The 11,034-nt window shown below is 37.8% G+C and overlaps 1 long non-coding RNA gene across 3 annotated transcripts in view; it reads right to left on the bottom strand.

Moving 5' to 3' along the window:
- LOC112968596 overlaps positions 1 to 11,034 on the bottom strand; it is a 20,617-nt gene extending 9,583 nt beyond the window's left edge. For all 3 annotated transcript variants that reach the window (XR_003254385.1, XR_003254386.1, XR_003254387.1), the window contains exons 1-5: positions 10,868 to 11,034; positions 10,402 to 10,519; positions 8,946 to 9,010; positions 4,532 to 4,621; positions 3,454 to 3,565 (exon numbers count right to left, since the gene is read on the bottom strand). This is a non-coding gene — a long non-coding RNA (uncharacterized LOC112968596). The remainder of the gene's footprint in view (positions 1 to 3,453; positions 3,566 to 4,531; positions 4,622 to 8,945; positions 9,011 to 10,401; positions 10,520 to 10,867) is intronic.

Below are 11,034 nucleotides of genomic sequence, written 5' to 3'. Positions count from 1 at the left end.
GAATGAGCAAACAAAACTGATTAAGGCAGGGAACAAATGAGGGTGCCCCTTTTATCCAGGGAGGATATTTTTAACTGAAGCTTAGATTATTATAAAAAAAACAAAAAAAACAACCCCAAAGCAAAAAACAACAATTGGGTAGGTAAGAATAGGCTACTATTGATTTCAAGAAGGAATATAATGGTCAACAACAGAACAGTGGAAGCCATCATAGATTGAAACAATGAGTATGACCAACGCATCCAAATACTACAGTTCAGTAACTTTAAATGTCAACCAGACACATGTAAAGAAATTTTAATGACAAAGGAACATTTTTTAATTTCTTATTCTAACCCTTAGGCAGTTCAGCAGAAATTAATCTCTTGCCATTCAATCTAAAAGAAAAAAGACTAATCAGATAAAATATCACAGAGAAGTAAATCTATTATAGCTGAATTCACTTCATTTACACATGCCAGCTGTTCCACTTGCTGCATATTAACTAAAATAGTAGTAACGCTCACAAAAAAAAAAGGAAAGGAAAAAAGATATCAAGAGCTAAAATGGGACATACCTACCCTTCCCAGGAATCAATGAAGTATTGACAATATGTTTTGTGAAAAAAATCAGTTCCAGAAGGTGTCTAGGAGAACTCAGACTGGTCACTTAAAAACTCTTGTGACTGCTAAACTAAAAAAAATCTTGTTTGAGCACAGAGGCCTGATTTTAAATTGTGCTGAGCAGCCAGTGCTCCCATTAACTTTAAATAGCATTGTGGGTGCCAGCACTTTTGAAAACCAAGCCTTAGAGCACTGAGCCAAAGCCTATGGTGTAGAAAAACATTGTTACTTGGGAGAGGCAGAGCTGTACACTGTGCATTGCATCACCTCCTGGGACATAGAAAAAGGTGATTACAGATGGCATTAACCTTCAAACTAGCTGTTATATTCTGGGATGTTTTGGGAACTGATGCATGTCCTGGCACTAATCACAGCAACACTAGTGACTTAACAGCATTTTCCCTGTCCCAGATACAGAAATTAGAGTATTTGGGGCAAAGTTTCGCCATATTTTCTTCTCTTGACCAATCCTGCAGTACAAACCAGACTGAAGAAGCAGGAAAAAACAGCACAGACCTACAAGGTTTCCTTTCTTCACAGTTCTGTGCAAATGTATAGACAGATCAATATATTTACAAACAACTCCTCTGTTTAGCTTAGCTTTAGATCAAGTCACTTTTCAACCTTAAGACATTAAAGATGCCTCTGAAACTTTCAGTAAGGTCGATAGATGTAGACTCTGTTTGACACAGTCTAGCATGGTGTAGATTCAATATGAAGGTTATAATACATCTACAGTCCATTTTGCACACTGGGTGCAGTTAATCAGCCAAGACATTTCTGTATTAGCACTGCCCTAGCTCTTGCCTTTTTCAGCGTATATACATATTAACCACTACCAATTGGAACCAATAAATATACATACGATATGCAAAAAAGAGTTACCTGCAACATATGACCTGTCAGTTAGCAACATGGATGCTTCTGGCTACCTATTTTTATCAATGCAGAATTACATGGAATGAGTCTAAGACTGCCACTAAGACTGGAATTAGATTTTATTTTGCATAGAGACCATCCATTTCTTCTTGGAGTCTACTATATGTCGAGGAGTGAAATTTGACCAAAGTATTGACTTGGACCTCTGAAGAACCCAAACAAGTTCAATCCACAAGTTGGGAGAAGTTTTCTGAAACTCAGAGCCTAATGTTTTGTGGACCTCAATCCTAACACAATTATTCACTCCAGCAAAATATGAACAATTCTTTGGAACAGAAGATGACTAAACACCTTCTGAAACCAAATCATAACCATTAGTGTTATCAGGGGTTGCCTCAACCACGGATTAGGACCTGATCTTAATGTGCTGGCTCAGGGGACCCAGCCAAATCTTAAATACGATGTCTTCGATGACTGAACTGGATATGGTGCTATACTAGGTAAAAATAATGGTCCCAGAGCCTACAGGTAGGCTGCAGTCAGCATTCATAAGATGAGTCTGACTGCTAAAAGATACACTTAAATGTCCAATTCCTCATAACATATCTTTGAAATGACTATTGATGTACACATAATCTACATACTTGGCCCAGTGACATTCACAATTGAGAAACAACATATATGATCTAAGTGTTGTAATCACAGAGAATGGCAATTTCTCAGGTAGAGACTGTAATGCTAATGAAATCAAGAATCCCTAATATACTTTTATTTATTTGCAACCTGAATTGCAGATTCTGGATCAAGATAACAGGCTGCTATAGGAAAAATTCACTCTGACTCAATTCTCAAACAAAGACTCCAGGAGAAATGGTCAAACACATAATAAAGTGCAATATAAGAAATTGTAAGGAAGGGCTGTTCCGCCCAAGCACTCTCAATAGTACAGTGATCAGATGGTCAAGTAATATCAACATACTAATTACATAACTAAGACAATCATCATTATCACTGTATTTAGTGTATCTTCTAAAAATTTCATTCTCTTCAAGGCCCCATTATGTGAACATCACAGGCGTGCTGGGTTTGCTGCACAGGGCACAGGGGTTCAGCTTATCTCAGAAAGAGCTGAAATACAGAGAGAACCAGCAAGGGAAGGACAGCAAAAAGCTGCAGTATGTAACAGGCAAGCTAAACAGATGTAGAAACGTCAGCAGCAGCAGCTTTTGGGACGAGCACTTTGCAGATAATTCTGCAAATATCACAGGGAGTCTTGCTCTACAAAGCCCACCCCATTCACAGGATTGCACCTAAAGCAAGTCTGATGTCAGTTCTGTATTTATAAGAACAAACATGAGTATTCTTGAGTATCTAATACTTACCTTTTAGTTATTTGTTATACATTTTCATGCAAAATGCATCTACTTTAAAGCACATCCAAAGACCAATTTATCATAATAATCTTGCTGTAAATATAGTTATCACATTTAGAAGTTTCACAGTACTACACATCTGAATGCAACAACTGATACATTCTAATACAGACAGAATTCATCTGCTCAAGATTACGCTGAAAATTTTTAGCATAACTTTTTCTTCTTGCTTATCTACCTGCTTAGTTTTTCACAGCTGTCTTTACCCAGCAGAACAACATTAATGCCAAAGTAGTGTCAAAAAGCAGCTATCTTGAAGCAGCAGTGACTATTTTCTAAATGATAAAGTTGCTCTTCTTCTCCTTCCTTCCTTTGCAGTATTTCCTTCTGAAAGCATGGGAGTGTGCTTGCTTGCTCATCACTCTTGCTACCCTAAACAACTGATAGCTTTGTTCTTCTGCACCAGCAGTTCTGCTCACGAACACTGAAACTGGATTTCCTTTTTTAGACAGCAAGGACGCAGACTTTCTTCCTCTTCTCCCTCCTCTCGCCTCCCTTCCCCTCCCCCTCCCACAGTCTTTGCTGTGCCCTCATCTTACCTTCAACAGCAGAAGAAATCCACGCTGCAGTTTTTTCGTCGGCAGCAGCTCTATGGCAACAGCAGCTCTGAGCCAGCAGTCCTTTACAGCTCTCACTTTTTTTTCTTCCATTCTGCATGAAGATACATGGTTTGTTAGCCCAGTAAACTAGCAAAGACAATTCTGATGTGACTTTAGAAGAAAATGTGCTCCTGAGGATGCAAAGATACTCCCAGATACTGGATACTCCCAGAAAAGCTGAATATTAGCAATGCAAATGAATAGTAGTGAAGTAAATCAGAAAATTCCTCTCATGTAATGAAATTAAGCTGTATAAAATCATCTTTGTGACACTGAGCTTCGATGGCCAGCAATATGAAAAAAGAAAATTCTGAGCTTAAGATATACAAACCATCACATCCAAATGAGGTCCTGAAATCTGTAAATATTTTGTCATTTTTTGACTGAGTCTTTATTCAATATTAAGACATACATGAAATCGGTGGTTTGTTTAATTTCTGCTGAAATAGAAGGATAAATCCTGTAGTCTTGCTATCCATGGGAAAGTGTGTATCAGAGTATATTTGGAAATGACAATACAAGCTATGAAGGACAAAAAAACGAGCAAAGAAAAAACGCCAGTAACTGGGTCGCTACTGAGTATCTGTACTATCAGCTTGCTTGGAAATGAGGATCTCCCTGACTTTTCTACTTTTAAATTAATCAGAAGAATGGGCTACGAATAAATGCAGAATACAATAGCAAATCACTGCATAAGATTCAGAAACGTATTATCAGAAACTCTTAAATAAAACTAGCTAACACAAGAGAAAACTACTTTGAATAGAGGTACATTTATTTTATTATTGATTGCAAAAATGACAATATATTATAAATTAATTATTTTCAAGACATGCATGAAATAAATTAATCAATATATTTCTGTAATTCAATGTGAATTCTCACTTTTGGCTCCTGCTGTGTAATCAGCAAAGGTTTCTGGTTACTGCCAATTGCTGTGACATGATGTGTTAAAGTGCAGGCCCTGGATTAGCACAAGCAATGCCACATTTACTTCTGGCTAAAATAATGTGATCACCTGCATGCTGTCACTGCTTGCATTAGTGAACGTCTGTCCTTGGCGTCAATGGACTCCGGGAAAATCTGGGCAGATATTCCTGGGCACAACCTGAAAGGAAAAGAATGGATTTCCTATCTTGCACCTTATATATTCATTTTTGTCTCATCTGGTCTTAGACATTCAGCACACAAAATAATATATAATGGCATTCTGGGATGGCTTAGAGCACAAAGGATTGGGAAGAAGGACTGGCCTACAGAGGCCCTCTAACACTAAAAACAAACCACAAAGAGCAGAGCAGAAAAGTTACAACGTAACTCCTTGGCAGCCTGCTTGGCAGCCTCAACCTCAGGAGCAGGCATTTCAGACCCAATCACGACACTAATGTGTCTTTAACACTGCAAAAGAGAAAAGCCTTAAATATTATTTTTCATCCCCCCCCCCCCCCAAAAAAAAATAATCTGAACAGGGTTTAAAAGAAATCATTGATTAAACAGGTCCCAGTGTTTCCCTCGATTAACTTTCTAACACTTACCCAGGTAGGGCCTCAGCTCCCCACGCGGCACTGACCGCTGCAGCCTGAAGCGCAGCGCGCACAGCCGTCAGTGCCGGCCCTGAACAGTTTCCAGTCTAGGAGATCCTGCTAGAACAGGAGATCATAATTCCCATTTTGACAGGCAGGTGACACTAGGGCACAAAACTCAAACCACTGTCTACAGTCTCATACTGAGCCAGTACCATGACAGAAACAAAACTCAAAGAGTCTGAACTACAGTTGCCTGCGGAAATGACCAGATTCCATTTTCTTACCAAACTTAAGCTCAACAGAAAACTTCCATTTTGTAGAAGTTAAGGTTTACCTAGAGGCAACACCTCTGTCTACATAGTTTACTTTATTAATGACAAAGTATTTACCTTTATTGTTAACATTTACATGTTGGAACAAGTTCTATAAACTGCAAAATACTCTGTTTCGGGTGTTAAAATATTCTGCTAAAGAAGGAGACAGAGACTTCAGTTAAATTTGCTCACATAGAGGGCTGGACATGGGGAGAAAAGGTCTTCTGCTAAAGAACAACGAAGTAATTTTTGTGATATCTTAATCTTGCTGTTTAGAGAAGTACTTGTTTTAAACATTCTGACAATAAAAGCCTGGCAAGACACTCGTACCTAAGCTTTCTGTGCAATCCTGTATCAGTTGATAAAACTTAGCCATTTTGTTGTCACTAATCTGAGATGGGCCCTCATAACTCATACCATGGTACATGAATTCCAAAAAGCATGCTGTGCCTGGTTTGATATTTAAAAAAAAACAATTTGGATGGGAAAGGACAGAGTCAGATGACTTGGTCTCATAAGCCAGGATACAGAGTGCATGAATACCTATCAAGGTAGGCATATCTACAATAAACACTAGAGATTTTCATATTACCATAACCCTGATCCTGTGAACATACTCATATCAAAACAAAGAATTATTTTGTCTCTTTGGTGTTTTCATCTTTGTTTGGTTCACGTGCATTAGTTCCCCCTCATAAAAACATAAACAACACATCTCTTTTATCAGTGAGGAAAGGTTCTCGAAAATAAACATAGAGAATAGGTCAGCCTATAGTGGCTGTCCCAAAAATGAAGCAACTGAAATCAGCACAGCAATTAAAAATCTCAAATATCATCAGTGGATTCCAAATTGAACAATCATGAAAATAAATAAATTATATTGATGGTTAACCAATACCAGAAGGAAAAACATGTCAATGACTATTTTTTTCAAAAGAATGCACATGCTCAAATTACTTTTTCTCAGAATTGGAAAAAAAAAAGTTTTTTGCACACTGCGTCCAACAGAAATACATGACATGCAGCATTTCATGGTAACGTAGAAGTCTCCCAATTGACTTGAAAAATAAATGCAACTACAGTACTCTTTCAGGATGTTATCAGCAGCTGCCACCTGCTTAATCTCTCTAGCTTTCTTTACTCTTGCAACAGAAAGAACAAACTCTGCCCTGAAAGTATGCATACAACTTCTATCAAAGACTTTCTAAGCCTCCTCCCATTACAGAGCTCAACGTTTTTCAAACATTTGCCCACACATAACCTCTGAGGCAAATACTATTACCCCTCACTTTACAGAGGAGAATACTGAAGTGCAGACAAAGTTTTGATTTTATTCCAACAAAAATCAATGGCAAGAGTTCAATTGATATCATCTGTGCAGCTTTAGTGCTAAAATTACATTACTGTGGTCACATTGGAAGTCTGTAACAGAGAACAGAGCTAAGCTGACTCCGTGCCCTGGGCCCAACTACAGACCTTAGTAACTGTAAGAATATAACCTCTCAGTCAAGGAGAATATTCAAGACTTCAAACTATGACCATCGACTTTTATAGCATGCAGAGGATTGAATGTCTAACTACAGAAAATCATAGAACGAAAAATATTTTTCTATTTCAAGTACTTAGCTTGGGATTTTACGGTGCCAACATTCTTCCTATTACCTGAATAGTTACTAAAATTATAAGACCACCATAAATGATCCCCTTTGACAGGTTTCTTATTTAGTAGTTATTTGAAGAATTAGCAGTAATTTACATACTTCCTTTAAGAAAGGAAATACTCATTTTCTAACTTAATATTACTTTTTTTATTAGCAGCCCAGCCTAATGCTGACTGAAGCGAACAGGAAATTTCTCATGAGTTCAAAAGGCACTGGATCAAATGATATCTGTCTACTATAAATATAAGAAATGTTTAACTTTCCTTAGTTCTCAAAATTTTCGACCCTCTGGGACATAGCTGAGAATCCCAGGCTCCACTAAGCAACAAAATTTTGCAAAACTGAAGGAAGAACACTCCTTGGAGACTTGTACTCAGAAGCTATGAGGGAATACAGGAGCACAAGCCACAAACCACCACGCACACATTTCAAACCAGCGAGTCAGCTGGCAGGCAAAAGCTCCTATCCAACCTATGTCCTTCACAGAAGTCTGAATAGCTTGACTAGATTGGGCACATGGGACAATTCAATTAACTAAAGTGGCCTAAATCCCACTGGCTTTCCATAGCGCTTGGCTCCTAAATCATTTAAGCATTTTTGAAAATGTTCCATATTGGCCTAAAGCACGACTATTCAGTGAGACAAAACTTCTACCAGGAGAAAAAAATTCCATGTCTGGAGATACGTTCATTCACTTGATGAGAACATAATTGAGATTTTACAACACAAACAAGTATGACTACAGTTACAAAGAGTAGAAATATCTTTCAGCTCATAACGGAGCTGTAAAATAACTTTGAAAAAGGACAACAAAACAAACCCAGCAGCCTGATGTACTAAAATCATCATAATGTGGATTTTAAATTACACTAAGATACTAAAGAATACAAAGCAAGCCTTTCTCAGTGCATTAAAGTCACTGCATCTTACAGATTACTATTATTTAGTTTGTTTAGATTATAATTTCAGTAGAATGACAAAAAAGCTTAAGTTAGCAGATAATGAAGCCTTGTGACTGTATTTAAATAACAAGCATGAGTCTCTTGGAATTCAAACCTTTTTTCTCCTGGAGATTTTCCAGAATCCTTTGCTATTCACTCCTACGTCCGAGGAAGCATGCCTTTGCTTAGGCAGGTTCCTTTAGGAATGATGAATTGAAAAACACTACTTCTTGCTAACAACACCTTAACAAGACATGTTGATTCTCAACATGATCTACCATGAATAAACTCTGACTGTCTACAATTATTTCTCTGCCTTGCTAGTTGTGGCAATCAAATAATAGGTAGTATGTACACTAACACAGGACTTGCAAATGTAGGAGAGGAACTCAGGATCTTTCAGGTTTCCAGTGAAGTACATGATGGTTTCACTGTATATTTAACTCATGGTATAAGTTTTCTGAAATGAGATTTCTGAAATTTCCTAATGTAAACAGTAACATCGCCTTTGCCAGAATATTGATGAGCAGGGACTGCTCATCTTGAGCCCAGTGTTGGGAGGTGTCAGCTCCTACTCTCTTCTGTAGATACATCATTCTTTACTTCAGTGTGCGTGAATAATGACTGGAAACCCAGCTGCTAAACCAGCTAGTCCATCTGCTACCCCGTGCTAATAAGTGTATAATTATGTTCACTCTCACTAATGGTCTCATGATTCACCAAGATTGTCTTCTGTAGAAACATCCATTGAAGTACACAGTGTGCACATATAATTGTGGCCATGGATCCTAATATTGGTAGCATAGACAAAACTATTATTTAGTAACTTTTGATATCTCTTCTGTCTGATGATAACGTGAACCTGGTCCTTGGGCAGCAAGTTTTCAGTTGAAACAGCTCTAGAAAGTTTACTAAGATTTAAAGCTAGGAGGATATAACAAATCCCTGTATCAATCCAAGACGCTGTGACAAAATGTGACGTTTTGATACCTCTCAGTGTGATGCTTCATGTTCATAATACACATAATCCCAGGCAGACCATGGTTACCTCCAGTCTGTAAGAATACACAAACTAGATATGAGATCAAAATTAAAATGTGTGTTTGCCCTGCTATAACCAAAGATATATTTCTCAAACACTGTTCATGAACAAGGTTTTAAGAGTATAAAACGTCCCCAAATTTTCCTCTGGTATAGTTATGGTCATTACCAGGATGACAATCCTGAAATTTTGCTATAGCGCATCACATAAAGAGAGGACTGATTCAGCGTCTCCAACCCTTTGCTTATCTAAAGATAATGAAATCAAACTCTTTTCTCTTTTAATTTGGTGAAATAAGTCAATGACTTTCACTGGAGGAAAGACTGGATTCCTTTCCTCATATCTCTTGATGTGGAACATCCACATGAGTTTCTTTAACATGGGAACTGATGATTTGTCTTTTAAAACCTAATTTCATGGTTCCAGTCATACAATACTTTAGGCAAGTAGAGACATCTGACTACAGTCTCTAATAGTGGATTAAAATGATGATGAGCCAGAGCAAATAATATGGCCAAAGGCATTTTGCCTCTGATCAAATTTGCCAGACTCTGCCAAACTCTGATACAACCATATGAAACAGGAGATACCAAAACACCCACAGACTTCTCTGTATATTCAAGCATCAAATAAATCACAAATGAACAAAAACCTCAGAGACATCTGAAAGTTTCAAATTCCTCTATAAAGGCAAGGGATCATGAGTTCTGGTGGGTAGGTAGCGTTGTTTGGTTCTATATTCGCCTAATGTCTGAACAGAAATCCTGATAGCTGATTGAGGGACTCCCAGATGCTACTACCACAATAGTAAATAATAAAAATAACTTTAAAAAATCCTGCCTTGATTGAAGTTAATAGTCAAAAAACATTTTCTGACTTTTTTTGGAACAGGATGAAGTTTGGAGATCACAGTTGGGGTCAAGTGGAGTAAAATGAGACTTGTAGCAAGTTAGAGCAATAGCAACAGTTTATCTTATAATTATCCTTAAACAAAACTGTTAATAATCTTGCAATTTAAAAGCTACTTTTGTCAAAATATAACTTTCAAAGTGGTTTGAATACACAGGTAGTCTGAAATTACAGTAATTTCTGTAGTACAGGGGGGAAAAAAAAGCTAGACACCTAATTCTGAGATGAGAATATTTTTTCAAAAATACACTTAAAGTATGTGGAAAATGATGGTTTACCTTCCTGAACTTCCCACAGGCCAAGAAATCTTTTCCACTTAGGTGTGCAGATATATGAAGGCCTAATTGCAATACTTAAACAAAACGTATATGCATTCTATGCTTTCTTACTAAGCGTTCATGATTCGTAATTCAAAAATAAATATTGAGTAGTATTATTTCTTCCACCTGGACCCGACGTCATTTTTAATAGAAAATCTAACTGTGCCTGCCCTACCTTGTGTTCAGGTCCTTTCTTCAGTCCATCCTGTTTCTTTTACAACCTGAGGTTTATGGCTCCATGTAAACTGCTATCATCCATTTTAAAAGGCCTCTAGTTATTGCTGTGGGGCTCCCTAAATTACAAATACAAGCAAGAAGCATCCTCAGCATTTTCCACCAAACATGGACAAAAACGTGGGAGCATTATGGTGGATCAATAGAAGAGCTGTGTTTACATCACTCAGTTCGGATGTTGATAAATCCTGTTATCCTGTGATAAACCCTATGTTATACAGATAACATTGCCCAGCAGACGCTACCATAGGAAGAGCTCAAAGATTCTCTTTACGGATATTCTAGATAATTCCTAAAAGGTCGGGTTTTTCAAGCATTGACTCCGTGTGTTCATATATAATCACTATGGAAACAACTTCAGAAGTGACACACGCAAACCCATCGAAACGAGAAGAAAAAACGCTTACAATTCAAATTATTTGCCTGCTGAAGAAACACCGTTGAATGGTAAAAACCCGGTAAATGTAATACGGGGATCCGTACTTTTTTTCTAAATAGGCACGAAAGCAACGAGCCTCGGCAGCCTCTTCCCCGGCTGCCCTGCGAGCCGCGGCGCGAGCAGCGGCCTCGCCAG

This window comes from Apteryx rowi, unplaced genomic scaffold (genome assembly GCF_003343035.1).
Source record: "Apteryx rowi isolate R43461 unplaced genomic scaffold, aptRow1 scaffold_32, whole genome shotgun sequence".
Classification (NCBI taxonomy): domain Eukaryota; kingdom Metazoa; phylum Chordata; class Aves; order Apterygiformes; family Apterygidae; genus Apteryx; species Apteryx rowi.
Note: the sequence above shows the minus strand (reverse complement) of the source record. Positions and strands in the feature narration are given on the sequence as shown.